The sequence below is a fragment of the Theropithecus gelada genome, chromosome 5, assembly GCF_003255815.1.
Source record: "Theropithecus gelada isolate Dixy chromosome 5, Tgel_1.0, whole genome shotgun sequence".
NCBI classification, from domain to species: Eukaryota; Metazoa; Chordata; class Mammalia; order Primates; family Cercopithecidae; genus Theropithecus; species Theropithecus gelada.
The window spans coordinates 29,788,286-29,813,090 of NC_037672.1; the positions used below are offsets into that span (position 1 = coordinate 29,788,286).

The 24,805-nt window shown below is 36.2% G+C and overlaps 1 protein-coding gene across 2 annotated transcripts in view; it reads left to right on the forward strand.

Annotated features, from left to right (window-relative positions):
* Positions 1–24,805, forward strand: part of PCDH7 (protocadherin 7) — a 426,461-nt gene that overhangs the window by 102,596 nt on the left and 299,060 nt on the right. The gene's annotated exons all lie outside the window — the stretch shown is intronic.

Here is a 24,805-nt window from a genome sequence, read left to right on the forward strand (position 1 = left end):
ATTTCCCACCCCTTAGACTGGCCTGAAATCGGTATAAGGCAGCGATCCTCTTGCTACAAATGCACTTGTCTTCTTAGTCTTAAACTAAGAGATACCTTTGCTTCTTCACAGATTGCCTTTATAGTCTCCAATGATAAATGGTCTGTGTTCATGGGAACCCAGGGTTTTTAGGACACTGCTGCTGTATGCATGAAAGTTGAATTGCTGGAATTGAAAACTTTTTATTTAAACCCAAACCCATGCTTCTGCATACAATTTTATTGTGTCTAGGAATATTCGGTTGAAATGGCTTCTGCATACTGATGTAACAAGAATAGAAACAGTAGGAAGGATAAAATGTGTATCCCAGAGGCACTATTCAGAACCTTCTGAGCTATGTTCCTCGATGCTCAGTTTTTATTAACGATTAAATTAAGAGTGAGATAAATTGAGTTAAGCCCCGTTACACAGCAGCATAGTAACTGGTGATCACAAAGGATTGGTATCTCAGATATTGGGTGATGGCACAGACGGAGTCAGTCCTTAAAGGGCAGGTCTATAATCCGAGCATTTCCTCTCTCTTCCAGGCATGACTAATGAAACTCCTTGATAGTGAGGTCATGGGAGTGCCCTCCCATCCTAAGCAAATTCATTTTCAAAGAGCACCTACTTTCACATTTATTTGCAGGCAACTTCTATTATTTAATTTCATTTACTCAAAATAATGAGTAAAAATTTGAAGCTTTGCCTGATGGGGGACTGGATGCTATAAATATTTTAGAGTGCGGGCCAACGACCGCTTGGTTTGGAATGCTACATGCCACATCCAGAGACCTTTTCTCATTGTTGTGTTGCATTAAACAGCGACAGCCTGGCACAGACTAACAGGGAGCTGTGTAAAAGGTCAGGTGTTGCATTTTCATCTTTGGTTTGTGTTATTATTTTTCTGCCTGTTAAATGGTACTGTAAGCCTTAAATAGCTACTTTACATTCCTATGGGGATATTGTGTGCATTTTGATGAATCCGTCATGGTTTACTTATTTTGTGCTTCCACTTCTTTATATTAAAAATTTATATTTTTTTTAGTTAGACATTTCAAATACTGGGCTTTTAAACACTAGTGCTTCTTGTGGTCATTGCACAAGAAAGATTGCCTTTATTACATAATGCAACAGTGGGAAGTGCTGGTGAACAGAGGATAATCTACACAAGATCTTAAAACCTGGATATTATTCCTGGACTACCCCTCTGTTTTCTAAAGAACCTGTTTGACTCTCAGTCTACTAGTGGTAACAGAAACCTTTAGAAATAGTATGTGGAATTAATTCTCTTTTGAAAGCAACAGAATCCTTTGCATGCATTTTCCTTCTCTTCATTGCAGGGTTTTGCGTTTTATATGTGAGTAAGAAGGGAAAAAAATGTAAGCATGAAATAACAAAGATAAAAGCCTTAGAGCTTAGATGCAGAGACAGATGACAGTACAGGCATCACCAGAAATGAGCTTTGCACAGATATTCATCTAGTGAACAGTTTGGTTACTGTATGTGATATTTATAATACATTAAAACATGGAGATTGTCCTGTGCAAGCTTTCTGGCACCCTTTTATTTCACAGGGTTGATAACATGGTTGACTTAATCACTTTAAACTGGTAAAAATATGGAGGCATGATTTGGGTCTTCTGATTTATCTTTTTTTGTTGTTGTTGCTTTCTTCTTATCTTTTTCACTCCGATGCCTATGTCCTTTGGTATTTCTCATAGCTTGACATGCAGCGGTAATGGTTCTATTAGCTGTGGCAAATCTGCTGAGCTTGCTCTTCAAGGCAAGCGTGTCGTCACTGGTACTTTTTGCAGTTCCTTATTAGTACATGCCCTTTACTGACTCTGTAAGAGCCATCACCTAGAATTAAACATTTTCTGTTAGACCTGTCCTTACTCTGTGCAAAATGATTATAGTCCATTATGCCACCTCCTTGCTGACAGCCAGATACTGCTGAGATTACAATAAAGTCCCTGCAAATTCAAATATGATGCTACCTCGGCATACAAGGGTCTTTGATAGCGAGAACCATTTGAAGAAATGCCTTCCAGAGATCAGAATATGAGAAGATTCTTGAAATCGTATTATGGAAACACCTGGTTACTATTAGATTCATAATATCAAGAGCTAAGATCTTGGGGGTTAGATTAGTAGAAAGTCTAATGCTCTTAAATTATTCTAGAATAGGATAGGGCTAACTCAGCATAGGTCCGAAAATGCTGCCTCTGCAGAACCAAAAGCACCCAACCAAAAATGAGAATTTCCAATTTCTCTAATTTTAGGGTTATCATTTACATTTCACTCCAAAAGTGCTTTTCTTGTTTTGCTCAGCAAAAGCAGTTTCCTTTTATTCTTCATCAAATTTGGAATAAAGAACCCAGAATCTGGAGAGGCCAGGAAGTTCCAAGGATTTCACAGAAATATCAGTCATAGCAAAGGCAGAGCCACACTTGATGGTTGGCTGTCTGATAGTCTGTAATTAAAGCGGGGTTTCTTTTCTTTCTTTTTTTTTTTTTTTTTTGCTTTCCTCATATATGTCATTCTCTTTCCATCTTCTGGGAAATCTTTTTCTTTTAGCTCTTCTTCATAAAGCTGACATCATATTTTCTCTAGTCGTTGCCCACCAGTGTAGCCTGTGTGTGTTCTCCCTCCATTCAAAAATTTAAACAGAAGCTCTGAAATCTGATTTAATGTTCTCCTGGGAAACTTCAGATTTGTAGTTGTAATATTTCACTGAGAGCTATCACAGGCAACTCAAAGACATTATTTTCCTTTAAAAATGAATACACTCAAGTATTAAACATCCTTTTTGGATGTATGGATGGTATACCTTAACTTTGCCATTCAAAAATGAAGCCCCCAAACCAATCACAACTAGTTGATAGAGATATATCCCAAGAATTACTGATGGATAAAGCAGTGATATTGCTTCGCCTTGGTGCAGTGGCTACTTTAGGGGAGAAGGTCTTTGACTATGATCAAGAGTACAGTTTTATCAGGCAGAGTAGGAGGAAACAATACAGGCCCAGTTTTAGCAACATGAAAGCAATTTTGGATTGTTTAGGATTCTGTTGTGGCTGAGGAAGCAGAGCAAAGGGCAGAATATTTGGGCTGAGGAGTACTTGGGGTTTTCTGAACACTGTGGAAACGTGCTTCAACTTTGTAGGAAATGGAAGCTATCAACAGTTTATAAATAGTAATTATTTGAGATCTGTGTTGTAGGAAAATAATTCTGGCAGTAGCCGGTTTGGGAAGACAAAATTCAGTGGCACAAAGGCTGGAGTGGGGCTTAGGAGACAGATGACGAATATCCTAACAAATCAAATGATGAAAGAGGGATGAGGTGAGATGTACAGGGCATATATAAAGTTGAATGGATAGTGCTTGGTGAATAGATGTGGATGTGTGGTATTCATGAGGACAACCCGTAAAATTTATTTTAAGGTTCTTGTTTTAGACAATGGAGTAGAAGGTGTTTCTAATATCTGACACAAAGGGTACCGCATTAGACACGAGGTAATATCACCATTGCTTTCCTTCCTCCCTCTAGTGCTTCGACATTGTTGAGTCATGTCTCAGCTCGTGGATAAGGCCTATTATTTATGTGATCTGCTTTTCAGTGTGAACTTTGAAAATCTGTGATATGAACCATAAGATTATCAATATTATGTTTTGGTGTAATGTAGTACCATTTCTAACTTACACTTTATAGAATGTTTTGATAGAACTAAACTTTCAGTATGTTTTTTCTTTCTTTGTTGTTATTTCTCCTCCCTTAGTGTATTGCCCATGAAACTTTAGGAATCCTAAGATAGATCAATGCCACATTAAAGTTTAAGGAACTACTTCATCAAAACCACATGCTTCATTTCCTGAGGATTGTCAGCAAGCCAGAGAAAAGAAAACATGTCAGAAATCTGTATTGCTGTTATTGGTGCTTCTTGCTTAACTGCTGCATTACCATGATGGTGGCCCTAAGTAGTTTCCCTTCCATAAAAGCACAAAAAGTGCATGCAGCAATGACAGGGAATGGGTCAAAATTTCATTGGGGACTTCTGAGAAGTGATCACATTGGTTTAAGTGCTTAAGTTCTGGGATCATTTCTAACATATCAAAAGGTATTAATGTGCTTTTGTATGGCTATTTTTTTTATTGTTTTAAAATTCTAAAATGGCAGGTCAGACTAGGCCAAGCATTGACAGGCTTTTAAAATTAATGTTTAATAAGATGGGGTGGCTGCCAGTACCTTGAAAGAATAGTGAACATGACTTGGATAAATGTAGCATATTCTTTAAATTTGGCTTCTGGCTTGTAGCTGGATAGAGAAGCTGTTCTTGCCTTCCCTCTTCTGTCCTTTCTTCTTTCCTCCTCTTTTCTCTGCCATTTCTTCTTCCTGTCTTTCAAGCATCATTGCTGCCTCTTTCTCATTCTTTGTGCCCCAAAGAAGGCTTCATTCTTAAGGATGATCCTTCTTTAAAACACAATGGCATATCATAAGTTCTATTCCATTTGATAACCTCATTAAAGCCATGGCAGCACTACTGTTTATTTATTTCAAGGACCTATATTGAGTTTAGAATCATAAATATTCATTACTAATTTTGTGAAAGGGAAGCAGTACTGATAGAAAGTCAGTGTATTTTGCCAAATTGTGGTTAGGATTCTCTGGGACATGGATTATATACATAAATAAAACAAATGCACTGAACATTTAGACAGCCTTGGAACAGTGCCTTATGGGAGTAAACATATGCTTTTAAAAAATGCATCACAGTAATACAGTTTGTCAATAATCCACCCTCAGTCCAACTGAGCCTTCAGCATATCTAGTATATTAGAAGCTATTCCGGAACTTATTCCCAGCATGCTCCGTTTTAGGCAATAATTGACCTATGGCATTACTGTGCAAATAAGAGGCAGAAAGTTTCTTCTTTGGGGGATTCACCCAGAAGTGGATCTGCCTCATGAAGAAAGTCTAGAGATTTTCAAACTACCGAATGTTGCAGACCATGACGCTTACAAGAGGGTGTCATCTGAGAAGTCCTAGAGGTCCTGTAATCTGACTACTGATTACTCTCAGGAAATTTTTATCTTACTTTGTTTTTGAGACAGGATCTCACTTTGCCACCCAGGCTGGAGTGCAGCATCACCATCCCTGATCACAGTAGCCTAGACAACCCCTGATCAAGCAATCCTCCTGCCTCAGCCCCACAAACAGTTGGGACTACAGGCGCACACCACCATGCCTGGCTAATTTCTGTATTTTTTTTTCTTTTTTTGTGTGTGTAGAGACGAGGTTTTGCCATGCAGCCCAGGCTAGAAATTCTTATTTTTAACTTGACCCGTCCCAGTACTACTCTAGATTTTTCTCTTATGTTTCCTGCCTTTTGCAGTCAATATGTATATAAACAATGAGGATACATTTTCACCTTAGTATTAAAAAGATGCAAATGCAAAGAAAGTCCACATATTTAACTCATATAAAGTTACAGTTAACTTCATTTTTATGTTTGTGGGTTTTTAACTTATACGTCACTTCCTTGTAAAAAGCCTGCAAAACAATTTACAGACTTACTATATAGTGCTTACTTTGGGCCAACTATTCTTTTGTTTTATTTAATTCTCTCACAACTTTATTAAACAGATATTACAATTTCCATTTGAAAGCTAAGGCAACTGAGGTTCATAAAGTTTAAGGAATTTTTTTCCAGAACTTACAACTAGTACTATACATAGTGGAAGGGCTGGGACACAAACCCAAATCTCTGTCTGTAAAGACTAGTATTCATTTTTCAAAAATACCAAAATGTGCACACATGACTTTCAGTGCATGTTTTTAGAAATCTTTTTGGTAAAGGTAGGTACAGAAAGAGTGGCCTTTGAACAATTACCTAGGTATCATCTACTCAGAAACAAAAAACAAAAGGATAGTTAAAGTGAATGTATATTTGTGTCATTAAGCATAAAATATTCAATGCATATCTGTTAATTTTTTAAAGTGTTATTTCTTATGTTATACCTACAAGGTCATCAATCTATATAGCCAGATGTGCATGCGGTACATATCTGCTGAGTACAGATCAGTGAAGAGAGTAGCCTGTAGGAGATTACTATGTAACAGAACGTGGTTCGTATTCTCAAGAAACATACAATCTAGTATGTGCATAGATGTCAATTCTGGAAAACTTCTTGGAAGGCATGTTTAGGATCAAGTTGTTGAAGGAGCAATCCATGCAATCCTTATAAGAGGCAGAGCGTAGCAGTTAAGAATAATTAAGAATTTAGGTTTTATAGTTACACTACTGATATGTATAAAGTCCAGCAGCGTCATTTATTAGCTTGTGATCTCTGGGGAGGTCCTTAATCTACCTCTGCTTCTGTTGCCTCATCTATAAAATGAGGATAGCAAATATAACCTATTTCATATGGTTGTTGGACAAACACAAAGCACATTCTTTGTGCTGTGTAGTACCATAAGCACTGTACAAATAAGCCATTGAGTATGCAGAAGAAGTAGGTGGTACTATTATTGTTAGCTTTGAGAGGATAAAAGGAGTTGATGTATAAAAAGTATTTAAAGCAATGACTAGCACATAGTAAGTACTCAGTCACTGTTATCTCAACAAAAATTACCTTTGGCAAAGGAAAATAGAAAAGATATTGCAAGCACAGGAAACATTAGGTACATAAGCTATAGAAACGAGAGTAAATACGTAATATATATTTGCTCAAATCACTACCATGAGTTTGGTTCTGGTGATTAATAATGAGAAATTCTTAAGTGGAATGTGGCACAATGAGCTTCTCAACTTCCAGTGTCGACATATGAAATATGCCCAGGTATTCACATTTTTGTGGCTTAAAACAGTGTCAATTACCTCGTTAATAGTCTTCTCTTCAGTTAAGTGGGCAATTTCCCCCATGAGAATGCCTGTGTTCATCATGAAATCTAATTAGAGTGATACAAAAAAAAATGTGGTTTGTAAACATGAATGTTTTTCTGAATTGCCTCTTGTGTGCAAAAAAACATAAGGCTGGTTACTATGGCTCCGAGAGCATGGTTCTCTGGTTACGGTGACTCTTAAGAGTTACTCACTTTTCTCTACTCACAGTATACACATTGACGATCATGCATGTGTCAAACTATGGCTGCTGAAGGTATTTTCTGGTTTGTCATTTACAAGACTCTGTGCACAGTTTGCCTTTACTGTGGCCCTGAGTTTTTTTTTTTGTTTGTGTGTTAAACCCATGATTTTAATAGTTACAGTTAATCAATACATTTCTTAACTCATTTGTAATTGTCATTTGACTGTGTTTTGTAAAAGCTTTAATGGTCTGTAAGCCTTGTGAGTTCTTTTTGAATGTGGCTGTTAGGGCATGTCTTCCTTAAAGGAAATTAACATGAAGGTTTATGCCTGAGTTTAATTCAGATCTCACCCATATACATAAGCAGATACACATGTACCTGCACTTTATTTCATCGCTTCATTTTTTCAAACTGTAGCTACCACTCTTTTGTGTTTAGTTTTGGATGAGAAGAGAGTTTGAGAAACTGATCCTGGGATTTATGTGTGCTGAGAGAGAGAGAGAGGACTCTACCCAGGGAACCATAGGCAGAAATAATGAAATGATTCTAGAAGTATAATTGAATACTTCATTCCATAAGCATTAATTAAATACCTAATGTAAATTAAATACATATAAATATATGAATATAGAAAATTGTCTCTTTAATTTCCTACTTATCAAACAGGTAGAATTCAGATTTATACAAATGTGATGTAAAATTAAATGATATCATTCAGCAGAGAAGAAGTTGAGGGGTAGTTTTGGAAATTTTAACATCCAAGGCTGGAGGGAAAATCTCTGTTAATGAATCAGATTTTGCTCTTCAGAAGCAAAGTGTTGGTAGAGAAGGTATCAGTATATCAGCATTTAGAAGCAACAGCCTGAACCCACAGATGCAGCACTATTTTGTGAAGCAATTGTCAATGGTAGCTAATTGATATCCACAAAGTACTTCTTCAAGTGTCAAATGTTTAAAAAATGCTCAGAACTTAACAGGAATAAAGGGTAGTTCCTCTACGATCAGGTATCTAGGTTGAAATCTTACCACATGTCATTATTTTAAATAGATAAGACACTATGACAATGTCACCAATCCTAGTAAACTGAGGAGTGGGGAAGAACCAGACAATTTGCATGATCCACAGTTTTTAGAAATATAGCTAATAAAATGTAGGAAGCTTTGTCATCTTATTGCATACAGTTTGCTTTAAAATGGAAGGGGGATGGAAAGCAGTTGATGATATATTGTTATATGGGCCACTTTGTGGCCTATATTCATTATAATATGACAGTTGCCCATTGACACCATGTTATTTATTGAAGAGCAGAGCAAATAGGCCGGTAAATCATGATTGCACATCTAGCCAATCAGAATCTACTCTGGTTTTGTGCACGTTAATTTTTAAAACATATTTGTTCTGCTTCTTTTCATTTTATTTTTTATTGGTCTTTGTTTAATAACAATCTTTTATTTAGTAGACTCTCATCTTGAGACATTTTAAAATGCACTACGTGTCAAATCTGATTCAACTAAGATACCTAAATGCATATTATTTCAATTAAATATGAATGCTTTGAAAAGTGTATACTTATATCATAATTGCTTAAAACTGCATTTTCACATTATGTATGTTGTAGAGTTGAATCTTGTTAATGTATGCAAGAACCAAAGTTAGTTTAAAAAAAAGTAAAATAAATTATTCACATCACATACATCTATACATCTGATAGTGTAATTAGCAATCAAAAGTACTACATATGGTGATGTAATAAGGACATTATAATTTTTGTACATCCTGCTGATGATGGATTTAGATTTCACATTTTGCACATTTTCAATTTTATTATTTTAGACTAAAAAAAGATAAAAATAAAATAACATGTTTTGTTATTTTAGTTCCTTTTTTAATCATCTTTCACGCTTCTTTTGCTTTCCTTCCGTGTCTGGCTCTCATTTCCCTAGTTTAGATAGGACTTGTTTTTCTTCATTTATCTTGACTCGCTTTCCTGCTCTGCAGTGCTAACACTAATAATAATAATAGAAATCCTGGGCCGGATCTTGGGATTTGGGAGGTCATTGTGGTTACCTCTCTGCTTTAGTTAGCTTGCTAGCCATTTCAGAATGAAAATCATTTATACTTTTCTCAACATGTGCACAGATTTCTTGCATGTTTCAAATTGTGTTTGATCTCATTATTCCAAAAGTTTTATGTATCATAATGTTAAACACTTTAGCTAAAAAGATTACTACTCCAATTTTCATTTCCTCATAATGCTGCCAATGTTTTAATGCTTTCTTCTACTTCAATTCATTCCACTCTCACCATCTTTCTCTTGACTAAATGATTTGATTAACTCAAAGAATTGGGTTCAATTCATAGTCCTGGCCTTTACTGGCTATGGAACAAAAATTCCATCGGTAAAATGAGTATGACAACTATACATAGGGTAATGTCAGTTTTAAACTGTGTTAGATAACATTTGTAAAGTCTTAGGCACAAATTCTCAGATAGAGTCTTGAACGTGGGTAGTCAACAGATTTCACAAGCATTATTCGCTTTCATCATGTAAATACACCACAAAACGATTCTTAGCTGACTGATTAATACAAAATAAAAACAAAAAAAAAGAAGGAAGGGCCTCTACTCATTGTATGCACCCTCTTTCATCAGGCTGACTCGGAACCAGGAAGAAATGCAGTAGAGTCAAATTTAGCTGTAGTTTACCCAGCTAATGGTAGGATGATATAAGGCCTATTTTCATACCAGCTACTGAAACAAAATGTCATCTGTAAAATGGGCATAAAACCCCTTTTCATAGAGTTATTATTGATGAATATTCAGTCATCAATAAACATCTTTGTCATGCTCTGCTAGTCAAGTGTTTTTTCCTATAATGAGTTCTGTCTCTAAAATTAAAGTAGCATGAATGATTTGTAATTCAGATATTTTGTAATTTTCATAATTTTTCATTTTTAATTTATGGCCACCACTGATTGTGATCTAGCCATATATGAATCAGTACTTAAATGATTCTCAAAAAGTGACACTTAAAAATGCACACTAACTCATACATGACTCAATGGGATTTGTTCAATTTCTTTTGAAAGAAACACAGTTCGTACCTGGAAGAGAGCTCAGCATCACAGGTTGAGGGAGACTTGCGAGCTTTCTCTTGCTATGGGGTAATGAAACTTGGTTTCGGCTAAGAAGGATGCAACCTATAATAAAACAAAAATAGATCCTGTGACTCCACTGTTGAAGAATTTTATCTCACTTATCCATTCACATGCCGCAGGAATGCTGCCTAATTTTTAGGCTCCCGAAGAATGTCTTTTTGTCTCTTTTTCTTTCTTGCTTGCTTTCTCACTGTTGGATGCATTTGGTATATTCTGAAACTAAGTATCTTGTAAGCATTGAGAGATTTTTGAATAATGTGATATTATATTAACCGATAGCAGTGAAGCCTGTTGTTCTTTCATTGACAAATATTCAAAGAGTGATCAGAGGCTCTAATGATTAGTGGTTGTAAGCATGAATCAGACCTTAAGTCATCACTAATATAGCATCTATAACGTTGTTAGGAAAAAAATAGAAGTAAAAATTTACCCCGTGTGTGTGTGTGTGTGTGTTTGTGCATGCACTTGTGCTCCTGTATGTGCATGTACTTAAAGATTTTTCTAGCCATTCATCCATTAATTTAAGTCAAGAAACTTTGATGATCCTGTCATGAGCCATACCAGATATGCAGATATGAATGAGGACACAGTTCCTCTCCTCCGGGCAGTCCATGTCTAGTGAGTAAGACGGATAAATATATTAGCCATTAACTAATGTGATCAACACAATAATGGAGTAGTAGATTCAGTGCAGCAGAACCAGTGTGGCAGGTCGAAATACTCAGCGTAGGTCACGGAAGGCAGGCTACTTGCACTTTCTCCTACAATATATCTGTAGCAGAAAGGTGGAAGCTTGTTTGGCATCCAGTGTTAAAGTATAGACTCTGCTGGCTTGAAGTAATAAGAGCCTGCTTTGTGATAGTATATACTGGACATTAAGGATGGGAATGTTCAATGTTGGAAAGCTTTTTTGGAATGTGTTTGTATGTGTGTGCACGTAGGTACACATGCTATGTCTGTAGACATTATAGTAGCATCCTATTGCTATTCTAACAAATTGAGTGTCTTAAAACATCTCAAATTTATCTTACAATTTTGGAGGCTAGACATTGGAAATGAGTCTCAGTGGGCTAAAATCCAGGCATCAGCAGGATTCCTGGAGGCTCTAGGAGAAGGTCCGTTTTCTTGCCTCTTTCAGCTTCTAGAGACTGACTGTATTCTTTGGCTTATAGTTCCCTTCCGTCTTCAAAGTCAGCAGTGGCTGGTCATGGGGGTCTCGAATTCTTATCACTCTGACACTGACTCTTCCGCCTTCTGCTTCCACATATAGGAGCCCTTGTGATTACATTGGCCCACTTAGATAATCCAAGATAATCTTCTATTTTAAAATCATCTGGTTAGCATCCTCAATTCCAGCTGCCGTCTTAGTCCCATCCCCACCCGCTGCCACCACATAATGTAATATATTCATAAGGTACATGGGTAAGGATGTGGGCATCTGTGGGAGGAAAGTCTTTATTCTGCACAAAGGTGCAGCTAAGGATTGTATATCAGGGAGAAAATGTAGAAAATAAACAATACATGGAAAATCCATCTGAACATGAGAGAGATCAGAACTTGAATCGCTTAAGAAACTGCGTTATTACATACACTATGTGCCATGATGAGACAGAAATTACACAGATAAACAAATGGAAAATGTCATATAAATGTTGTATAAAGATGATGGAAAGAACATTCTGAACACTTTGTATGAAGGAAGGACAAAAGAGTTGTCTCTGTCAAATAAGTAAGAGATGGAGCTTTTTGCTGACAGGATCCCAAATTCAGTGTAGATAAGAACATTGTTGCAAACTTTAGAGGTCATTAAAAATTTAGGTCTACCCAGAATCCTTAAAAATGTGCCATTTTCCTTTATATTTCTTACGTGTTCAATGAAGTCATAAACTCTTTAATAACAAAAGCTAAAACATACAACACTTACTATGTGCCAGGCACTTTTCCAACTGCTTCACATGTAGTAATCATTTACTTATCACCAGGACCCACTTCTAGGGCATTGGCCTAGAAAGTCACACAGGACCTTGCACTGAGAAAGGTCCCCACTTGGTTTAATATTTTGCTGTTACCATCTTGAAATTCTTAATAATTTTTGAACAAAGGGCCCTACTTTTTCCTTTTGCACGAGACTGCATAAATTGTATTTTGCTCCTGTTCATCACAATAAAGCAGTGCATCAGATACAATTATCATCAATGTTTTGTAGAGGATAAAATTGAGGTATAGAAGGGTTAACTTGCCAACGTCACATGGCTGTTGCATTAGAGAGCTGGGATTTGAAACTGAGGTGCTCTGAACCACTTCACTCTCCTGCTTATTTGAGATAATGTCTTCTTAAATGTGTCTGTTCCTCAACTATGACACACTGTCTGGTACATGGTTAGCTTTTGCTAAGTGCTTGTTGAACAGAATTCTGTTTGATGATCTTTGGCAAAAATGTTCATTTCAGTTTTCAACTAATAGAGGTGAAAGTGAAAAAAAAAAAAAAGAATCCTGAATATCTTCCAAGACATTTGTTTAAACAGGCAAAAATCAGCTTTTTCCCTTTCCATAATCATATGTCTGAGGATATTCCCTTGTTCAAGGTACGTTATTTATTATTTATTAGTTAGATTTATACAGCAAAATTTCTCGAGAGATCTGATAAAATGACACAAATCTATATTTCTCCACTGTCCTAATTTACCTTGAAGAAATTTGAACTTGATAATCATTGATTTTTTATATATATATATATATACATCAATAAAATTGCTATAAATATAAACACATGTATATTCAATAAAGTGAGAATTGGAGAGCCATATATAATAATAAACCAGAAGGATAGGAGAAGTAGCATCTTAAATACATTTAATACACATCTTCTGGGGTTTGCTATGTGCCATGTGCTAGGCAGTAAGAGAGAAATTTAGTAAGAATTGTATTAGTAAGAATAATAAAGTCCAGGGAGTGCAGAGTCAGTAGAATGAGACAGGGATCCACAGCCCCCAGGCCATGAACCAGTCCATGTTCATGGCCTGTTAGGTACCCAGCCACACAGCAGGAGGTGAGCACTGAGGAGCATTACTGCCTCAGCTCTGCCTCTTGCCAGATGAGCGGTGCCATTAGATTTTCACAGGAGTGTGAAACTTATTGTGAGCTGCTTATGTGAAGGATCTAGGTGGTGCGGTCCTTCTGAGAATGCAACTAATGACTGATGATCTGAGGTGGAAGAGCGTCATCCCAAAACCATCCCCCAGTCACCAGCCTTCGTTCGTGGAAAAACTGTCTTCCAGGAAACCGGGTCCCTGGTGCCAAAAAGGCTGGGGACTGCTGGGCTGAGAGATCCAATCACATGGAAGTCTTACTAGAGAGACTGTATGGCAAAGACTGGAAGAGATGGCATAGTAAGAGCACAGCCCAGGGCTTGGACATTTTAATGATGATTCTACTTTGAATTGAAAATGTGTAACTTTGGGCCGCTCACAGCCATTCTGTATATTTCACCATCTGTAAAGTGGGGCTAATAATATCCCTTCTACCTACTTCCAGAGATGATGTAATTACTAAATGGATCCATAAATATGAATGCATGCTGAAAATTTTTAAAAACGGGAGGAGAAGGAGGGAGGCATTAAATTAGGGTGTTTTTCTTGCACTAAGTATTGTTCCAAATAAGACATAGGCATTAAAATCACAACATATGAAAATGAAGCCTTATTTAGCATGAAACACTGCTATATTATTTTAATCCTTATTTTACTACCTTACCTTAGATAATTCATATCTGGTGATTCAGACACTTACTGTACCAAAACAAAGAGATTGAAGATGTTAGCAGTGCAAATTTATTTTCAGCCTTAATTCACTATGTTATGTAATCCATATTTGGTTGACTTGGATAGTTAATAGAGAGGACAAAACATGAAGATGTTGGAAGTACTGACTTATTTGATTCATTTCATTACTTTATGGAGCATTTATTATTTATAAGGCATTATGAGTGACACAGAGATAAACGAGATAAATAAGATGTAGTCTATACCCTTAGAGAGAGCACAGTTTACTAGTGACAGTAGGAATAAAATGTTTGCATACAAGACCAAATGTATTAAGTGCCGTAAGAGAATAGCTGCAAGGATCCGCAGGAGGAAGTGAGCATATGAAATAGAAAACCGTATAACTAACAATCTGAATGTTATCTTTGGCAAGAAAAAGCACAGTTTAAAATAAAGCCATGTGGAATAAATAGAAAGTGTAGGAGAAGGTATTATCATTTTATGGAAATCCCCTAAGTTGCTTTATAAAGAATAACCAGTGCTGCCCAAGAGATTGTATATGTTGGCGAATTTTTTCATAGCAACATTTACTGTGGCTTATGAAAATTTAAATTTCTCTCCTGAAAGTTTTATTGCGAAGAGTAATAGTTTCAAAAACATGATCAGGAGATCTAGGAGTAAAATAATGTTATGATAAAAACCTGTAGCCTGGAGGTTATGATAATGAAAAAAAAAAATCTCGCTCTAGCTGGTTCAGATCATTTCAAAATAGTATTAAAATATCTGCAGATTTCCAACACAAGAAATGAAAATCTCACCATGAATATACCCATTTACATTCTTGTGACCCTGAATGACTGTCAGAGTAACTCATTGTTTTATTTCAACAGCCAAGCTGAGTGCCTTAGAGTTCATTATCACTAACTCACTTTAAACCATACTGGCCAGCGCAGGACAGTTGAGGCTCCTCCTTGAGACACATATAAAACACAGAACATTGAGAAACCAGCTTTTGGTTGTCAGTATTTTTGAAAAGAGAGTACCACGTGACAGATACACAAAGTCTAGAGTGATTAAGAGTGTAAGAACTGCATCTTGTGTCTTTTTAATTTTTTTTTTACATTGAATCAATGATTGTATGATAAGTAGTGTAACAAAGATTTCAGGAGCAAATGTGCACCAAAGCGCTGGATTAGACCTGTGCAGAAATTATTAAAATTACTCCAGGCCAAGGGCTTTGTTCCTGCTGGCCACCTGCAGTGTGTGGCAGTGCCCTTTTAACGTTCTATCCAGGGCCCTGCATGGACTGTCTGATTTGACATTGGACACTACTAAGAGGAGACAAGCATGCAGAGAGAGAATGATTAATGTAAGCCCTTCAGTAACTAGCCAGAGGCTTAAGGAATTCTTTTCTGCAGCATTCCAGAGATAATTGCCTACCACTTTATCTAGGAGCGTGTTGTGTCATTAAAAAAAAAAAAAAAATGGCATACTGTGACACCTAAGAGGTTGGTTATGTTACAAATAAGGAAGGAAATTAGAAACAAAATAGAAAACAGAGAAAGAAAATGAGAATAGAGGGGAGTATGTAGAGTCTTTGAGGGATGATGGGCATTGTCTGTTTCATTTGTTTTTGAGTTAATAAACGCAAAGGTTTGATAAATTTCTCCTTTACATACTGATAAAGTTTCATGAATTCTCTGAAAAGGCAATGATTTACAAGTTGAAGGCAACAGACATGCCAGCTGAAAAGTTTTATTTTACAAATTAACTCTCACTCTATTATTGTTGTCTCTATAAATGAAACTCTAGTTTAAGACACTAGAGTACATTTCTAAAAATACTTGATTTTATAGATAATCAATTATTTAAAAATATGTATATTTAATATGTGTATTATACGTATATGTATAATGTTATTACGTTTGAATCCATTAATGTCTTATATGAGACCACTTCTGTTCCAATTTGGCATCAGCAATCCACAAGAGCGTGTTAAGTTCCAAAATATTGTAGCCAAATATCCTCTTCATCATGCTGGGGCTGGGGGCTAGGAGAGATAATCGACTTCAGTTGTGTACAGAATGCCTGGGTGCTCCATATGGTCTATTTTCCATTGGCAAGTTAGTCCTTAAAGTCTTAGGGAATTCTGCTACATATGCATAAGTATTATAAATTAATGTTCTAATGTGCTTTGAGGCCCTTGCTGAATGAATGGCAGGCGAAATGAAATGAAAAATAAAGCATATTTTTTAAAGAAACCATAGGCATGTGGTTCTCCCCAAGCACTGGAATTAGGAATTTGAGATACTTTTTTTTTTTTTTTTTTTTAACTCAATGACTATATCCTTCCTTTTCTGGAATGAACTCTTGGGAGATGTACTTAAATTAGGCCTTTTCTTGATACCTTAGCATTCAGAAGTGGCTATAATCATTCCAGTCAAATCCCTTGCCTCGTTCTTAACTTATCAACGTTTCTCAAACACATTTTAAGGGATTTCCACCCCCCTCCTGTTTAAAATAAACACAGACAATGCATTAAGCCACGTGGAAGTGATCTATCAGAAAGCTTATCTAGAAACACAGCACTCATTTAACAAGCCAGTCCCTGGCTTTGCTAGAGCAGCTCAGGCAGCCCAAGAATTCTTTTTCTTTTTTTTTTTTTTTTCCTGTCTTTGTATTTTTTTTCTCTAGTGAAGATTCAGATTGCTTCTCTCTGTGTGCATCCTGGAAGTGGAAAGAACTGTGGATCGTATTTTCTGTGGCAGAACAGTGATTTACAGGGAAAATAGTTCAACTGAGAACCACTAAATGCAGAAAGTCTGGTATCCAGGACTATACCCTTAGACCAGGGGCCAACCTTTCTTAGAAATCAACTCATCCACACATTGAAAAATCTAACTAATTTATGGACTATAGGGAGAAAAGCATCTCCCTACTTTCTTCCTACCTACCTTCCTTCCTTTCGTCCTTCTTTTTTAAAGGTATTTACTTTCAAGTATTATATTAGTGGGCAGAGACTGAATAAAATCAAGTAACAATAGAACACTAGTATGAAAGGGCATCCTGAATTTATAATATTGTTTCTCTAATTAATAATTATTAAATAGACAGTATATATCTATGTTATATGTAGTGTATATAATAATTACAATTGCTATAATAATTGCTATGTATTATATAGTATTCTGTCTATATATGTATATATATACATAACCAATTAATAATTACTAAGTATTTTGGACCTGGATTATCATTATTCATTAGCAGAGATAACAGCCAAAAGGAATGAGAAGGGGACTTGCAGTCAAGCTGACTTAAGTTCAATCCTCCAATTTCTTGGGCCTAATTTCTTCATGTGTAAAACAGAAGTAATGACAGTTTATATAGCTATTCTATGTAAGCTGCAAAATATGCTAAATACCTGGAATAGTATCTGGCTCATGGAAATAATAAATGGCAGCAAGTATGATTTCGTATTATGCAAGTTGAATACTAATGATGAGTGTCCTAGGCCCATCCCTATGGGGGTCACAGTAATTTTTATTTTTTGCCATAGAAACTGTGATGAGAGAAATGTAACACTTACCCCGGGTCACCCAATAAGTCACTCTATGTCATTAAGACTTAAGAGTTTTCAGCTTCACTGTCTGATTTCAGTCCATTAGGCCACAAAGTCATCAAAACAAACCAGAAAAGAGCACCATCAAAAGCAAAAGTAATAAAATCAAAGGATCCTGGAGCAGTATTGTACTAAAAGCCATCTGCTATCTTAGTCTACATTCTCAACCCTCTTGAAATGTTATTTGTAAAGCTTTAAAAGGCTTGACTGGAAACCTTCATGTCTTTTTAAAGATACAGTGTATCTGTTGCTGACTCATGCATGCTAAATTAAGAATTGTAATATGGGTTTTTGAATATACATCAGAGAAACGCCAATACTTTTTACATTGCCAAAGCCCTTAGGCTTTTGCTGTTGAGAAAGAGGCTTTATGATTAGCTAAGCAAATGATTAGTGCTGCAGTAGTAATAATGATGAATGTGTGTGTGTGTGTGTGTGTGTGTGTATGGGTATGTAGGTGTTTGGAGGAGTAGGCGTAGTTGAACAAAATATTTTTACCATTGAAATGATAACAAATATTGGTATGCATTTCTTTTCAGTTCTTTTTTTTTTTTTTTTTTTTAATCTAATATCCTTATCTGCCTGCTAGGATTTCTGTGCTGTAATCAGGTAGGAAAAAAAAAAAAAAAAAAAGACACAAAACTGCTGTCTTAGCATTTCCACTTGACTTTGGTGCCTTGTCTCCCTGCCTTGCTCTGTCGGATGTCCTTATTCTTTCCACTTCTTTTCTCATTTGGACTTGGCAGGAATGCTGTAGCTCAGTGCCAGTGTGGTAACCTTAAACTCGCTTACTTAAGTGGCTGATCTCATCTCTTCCTTTATGTGGTTTGTGGGATTTTTCCCCCTCTTTGCCTTATTACTTCCCTTGACCACCTTGCAACTTCGTCTATCTCGTACTTCTGTTATTGTATTATCCTTTAAAAATAAAACAATAAATATTTAAAACATAAAGCGTTTTTATGTCAGTTGTGGGGGCATATATTTTTCTTGAAACAATAATGAGAAAAAAAAAAAAAAAAGATTTCTTCAAGCTTTATAAAGCCCCAACCATGCAGAGGGCAAATTCTCAAGTTACAGGATTCTACTTGTCCTATTTCTGAGGAGCAGAACAAAATTTTTTTTTTGCAGATATTTTAAGAGATGGCAAAACAGGGAAGCAAACCAAAGTCATTACAAAAGCCTCCCAGTGTAGACCCAGCCATCTGCATATAGTTCACAGAACTCTTCTGTTTATTTATGAGTCGTGGAATGTGTAAAGCCAACTTCTAGCTGTAAAAGGACATACAGTTGCTCTCATATAATTTCTTTGGCCCTTTTTTTTTTCTTCTGCAAACCAAGAGTTTGCTTTCTCATATTCAGGGAAAAACTGCCATGCATAAGGACCCAGTTTTTGGGAATTCAGATTCTTTTGCGAAAGCATTTTAAATGACAACTAAAAAATATACATCAAAGCACCACACCTGCCTAAAAATACTTTTTCATCGTTCTAATGGGCTCCGTAAAAGAAACAGAATTAAATTGAAGACAGAAACCTTCATTTTTCAGTATAATTTGGTTCTCTTCAAGATAATAATCTTAGATTAAGATAGTCACAAAGAAAGACAATGAAAAAAAGTCATGTATTTTACCTTAAGACTTCACAATTTGCTTCCTAGTAATATATTTTTCCAGAGGTTTTTATAGGGGAAATGATTTCTCAAATTTCATCTTGATATAATGAGTTCAAGGAACTGAATTGTTTAGACATTAAAAAATTAAATATCTCTGTCATTCTTGTTCTGCAGTTCTGTGCTCTTTTTAGTTAAAAAGAACATTATGTTTTGCAGTCCAGCAACTTCCTTGATATGATGTTTTAGTTTAATCTATCTAAAGCATTACCCTCCAGACATTCTAAGAAACTTGTTTTTCTGACGTGATGTGATTTTGTGATCTCTTTGAAACATTTTCAGCCTTAAGCATTAAGCACAAATAGATGAAAATAGGTGGTAGCTTGAATGTTTGCCCTGTAAATGTGGGTTTGGAGTAACCCCCCTGCATATATGAAAATGTAAGATAACACATATACCCTAGAATATAAGGCTATCAACAAGTACTATGCTGGGCAAGGTGAGGGTTATCTAACTCTGACTTATCTTGTCTCCTTACAATTTCCAGTGCATCTTGGCTAATATCTGAGGATAGTGTATTTACAAAGGGGATGTTAACACCCTAAAAACTGAAAATAAAATTTAATATTCTCCTGAGTTGTCCACTGAGACAGAAAATCCTCTGATCTATACATTTAAGACCCTTACCACTAGAAGAGGTGTCAGCAGGTTAATATTATATGTTTTTTAAGAATGTAGAGTCTGAGAACATAATTTCAGAGAAAGTGGAAGGAAGAAAGACAAAGGCTTTTGTCTTTCATGGTCACCTGAGTTGGGTATGAGGATGAGAGAGAGGAGAATCTGACCTGGAAAACACCCTTGACATTAATAAAATCTGGGCTCAAATCTTTTGCCTCTGCTTTTAGTAACAATTTCAGCTATCTATAATATGGTAGGAAGAGGTATAAATTTATTGGAAACAATTTCTTTATTACTTGTAATATTTTATATGACGCTCTGTCTATGGGGTTGGACACCCAGAAATAACTTATTAAGGAGCAGGCAAATTATTTGAATGCATAGAAATACATCACTGGAACATAGTAAGATAAATTTGAATAAATGCCCAGTCATCATTTTCTCTGGGGTTCATATCTTTTTATGAATTTTATTGATATCATCTTCTCTTTAGAAACACTTTTCACATTTGAAATTGGCAGTCTCTTCATGGAATTGGATTAGTATCTGTCTTCTACACCAGATTTTAAGTTCTTATAGTGGAAGGGCTACAAATACTTATATTCATTATAATATCCCCAGCACATATAGGTATCTCAATGAATACTGTATTCAGTGAGTGGATGAATTGGATGAGTGTGTGCATTAGTGATGAAAGGTATACACGATGTGATATGGTGACACTTAGTGTGGAAGATGAGGTTGGAATGTGAACAGGTGGGGAAGGCAGGTTGTGAAGGATCTGGAACACCATAGGTATTAGCTTATATTCTGTAGGGGACATTAAAAGAACTTTAGCAGGGAAGCCACAAGATAAGATTTACGGTATAGCAGACCACTGTGAAGGTTATGTGGAGGAGGAACCATGAAAGAGACAGAAGCAGGGGCACATTGGATATAGAGTACCTGCAATAATTTTTATAGCACTCTGTTTTATTTTGTTCATAGTAGTTCTTACTACTCTCTGATATTTGCCTACTTATTCTATTGTTTTCTATCAACCCCTGCTTAAATTCTATAAGAGAAGACATAATGTCTGTCTTATGCAATACTGCAACCCTAGCAATTACTACTGGCATATGGCCTCAATGTTATTGAATAAACAAATGATTTTTTTTTTTTAATTTGAGTATAGTTAGGGAACAATTTATAAGTGTCAGTTGAGCTATATATTATATCTTATTTCTACTCATCTTTTTCTTGGACGTTTACTTCTTCACATTCCATCTTTCGAATATAGAACTTTATTTATTTATTTACAGGCAGAGTCTCACTTTGTTGCCCAGGGTGGAGTACAGTGGTGCAATCTCGGCTCACTGCAATCTCTGCCTCCCGGGCTCAAGCGATTCTCCTGCCTCGGCCTCTGGAGTAGCTGTGACTACAGTAGTGTGCCCTGCTAATTTTTTAGTTATTAGTAGAGACAGGATTTCGCCATGTTGGTCAGGCTAATCTCGAACTCCAGACCTCAAGTAATCTGCCCACCTTGGCCTCCCAAAGTGCTGGTATTACAGGCATGAGCCACTCCGCCTGGCCTGGAATATAGAACTTTAAATAAAATAGACATAATGTTTCCAGTTGAAGATGTAGCGATTATTAGCAAATACTGTCACATTTTCCGATTTCTGTCTTTACTTTGTCAGTGTGTGTGCTATTAGACATAAAGCAAACAAAAAACCAAACATCTATCTGAACTAATTTTAACACGTTTAAATAACAAACTTGCTCTTGCACTATCTAGATTTTTTTGTGTGTGGTACATTTGGGTTGAGATTGCGATTTACTTTTTCATCAAGATTTGGATGGCCTCTTCTTACCAGTATGAAAATCCATTTAAGTTTACATAGACTGCACTTTCTCCTACAGACAGAAACTACTTCACTGTGCCTAGGCATTTAAAATTATTTCAAAACCTCAGGAGTACATCCACAGTGATGATTTCTCTGTGGATGTCACTGGTAAAAAAAAAAAAAAAAAAAAAAAAAAAATCATAGTAACGAGGAGCAAATACATGATCTTGACAATCAAATTCTGTTTCCTGTTGAAGATTACTTGCACCGTATGGTTCTCTTGTTTTCAGTGTCCAGGGAGTTTCTTAGCTGAAAAGTTGAGAATGTCAGTTTATTTACATAAATGGCTTATTTTGAGGTTATTTCTACCTGCTACCTGTGGATGCTTCGCCGACACTATGTTCTTGTATGTGGCATGCAGATGTTTCTATTAACTCCTATTAAATAAATACATAGGAAGTCAGCATCAACAATACGATCCCAAACTAAGAGTTTTCCTGTGTCATGTAATGTTACTAAACAAACAAATAAAAACTCATCTTATCATTGCAAAATTGTCACTGTGGAAATAACAAACAGTATAATCAGCAATTTGTTTTGTTCTTGTATACTTAGCTATAATTACCCGAAAAATTAGCTTTTCAGCTATTTCCTTTTAACATCGATCCTCTATGAACTCTGTGGATTCTAAGTTAGTATCGACTTCCACATACTGTTGTTGCCTGCTTTCTTTTTCATACTTGGAGCTTTTCTGGCTTTTTCAAGGAACAGTTTTTACAGTCATTTCTAAGGTAGGTTTAGAGTTAAGGTGGTTAGAAAACAGTTATGGAAAGAAGTAATCGACCGGGCGCGGTGGCTCACACGTGTATTCCCAGCACTTTGGGAGGCCAAGGCAGGTGGATCTCCTGAGGTCGGGAGTTTGAGACCAGCCTGACCAACATGGAGAAACCCCTTCTCTACTAAAAATACAAAATTAGCCGGGCGTGGTGGCACATGCCTGTAATCCCAGCTACTAGGAGGCTGAGGCAGGAGACTCACTTGAACCCGGGAGGTGGAGGTTGCAGTGAGCTGAGATCACACCATTGCACTCCAGCCTGGGCAACAAGAGCAAAACTCTGTCTCAAAAAAAAAAAAAAAAAAGAAGTAATCATAAATCTCCTCCTCCAAATCAATTATTCACACAAACCGCATTATTTACATACATACATATGTTTTGCTGTAGATATAGCCATCTTTGTTTCAAAAAGAATTTGAGCATACTGCAATCTGCATATTAATGAAATGAACTTGAGGGATGGTGGTAGACCTTATTGGAAAGAAAGCAAATTAACGTATGTGATCACTAAGGTTTAACCCTTCTAATTTTATATTCCACATGGTTAAAATCAGGCGGACTAGCCATGCCATCTCTTTTCTACATTTTGAGGGGGACAGAGGTGAGCAATATACCAGATGTCCTTGAAAATCTGTGTATGATTTTGTCCATCAAAAGGGCATCTTTGAATGAGGAGGGAATTTTTGTTTTGGTTTTGGTTTTCTTTTCCTTCTTTCCCCTTCCACTGACACCCAAACCACTAATCTTCAGGGGAGTTTTGTCATTCCTTTATCAGTGATGTTATTCTAAAGAGCTTAAATACTTAAGTGATTTCCTTTGGAGCAGTAATGGTGAATTATGTGGTGCTCTAATTGTGCTATTAGTTTATCTAAGCTAAAATGCAATCTACTTAATTTGAGGGTCTTATTACACAGTGGTTTCAAAAGGTGAAACACATTAAAAGGACATTGGTATTTTTAACAGGAGATTTTAGCCTTTTCAGATGTCGTATTTGATGGAAATATTGTCTCTTACATTTATTTATTTCTAATGTTAGTGTGAGATGTTTATTTTGATATGGAAGCATACCTTGGAAAATTTGTAGGAAATTTGCTTAGTATGCATTTATATATTGTAACTTGTAGAGTTGAAGTTACAGTTCTAGTAAAACCAATCCAAGCTTATAATACATTTAAATATTATGTGAATTTGTTATGGAATTATACCACTTACACTGTGGTGTCCTTGAAACTTAAAAACACATTTTTAAGTTGCTGTAAACTTGGTGTAAAGTTACAACACAATGGGAAATTGGATGGTTTTACTATCTATTCTCTCTCTCTTTTTAAAGACAAAGTCTACTTCTGTCATCCAAGCTGGAGTGTGCAGTGGTGCAGTCACAGCTCACTACAAACTCAAACTCCTGGTTTCAAGCCATCCTCACTCCTTAGTCTCCCAAGTAGCTGAGACTACAAGTGTGTGCCACCAGGCTAATTTTGAAAACTTTTAGAAACAGAGTAACATTACGTTGCCCAGGCAGGTCTTGAACTTCTGACCTCAAGTGATCCTCCTGCAGCCGCCTCCCAAAGTGTTGGGACTACAGGTGTAAACCACCACACTTGGCCTCTCTATTCTTACTTGAATGCTGTGAAACTAGAAATTGATTAACTCAATACTATGTAAAAAGTGCTTAAGAAATGTTGAATTTTTGAAATTGAATTTTCATCTTGGAATTATTTTTTAAATGGTAGTCTAATGAGCAGCTGTACTATTTACATACATTAAAATTTTACTTATAGTGATAGCTATAACTAAAACATGGTCTGAATATATCTATACCAAGGTTTCTCAATGTTGGCACTATTGACATTTTGGATCAGACAATTCTTGCTATGGTTTGAATGTGTCCCCAAAGTTCAATGCAACAGTGTTGATAGTTGAGACCTTTAACAGGTGATTAGGTCAGGAGGGCATTGCCCTCATGAATGAATTCATGTTGTTATCACAGGAGGCAGTGGATAAGTTATTATAACTGTGGATTTCTGATAAAAGGATAAATTTGGCCTCCTAGCTCCCCCTCTCTTGTGTTGTTTTACACTTCTTCTTCCTTTCATGGGAAGACACAGCAAAAGGGCCCTCACCAGATGCTGGCACCTTGATGTTACACTTCCCAGACTCCAGAACTGTGAAATTTTTTTTTTTTTTTTTTAATAAACTGCCTGGTCTGTGG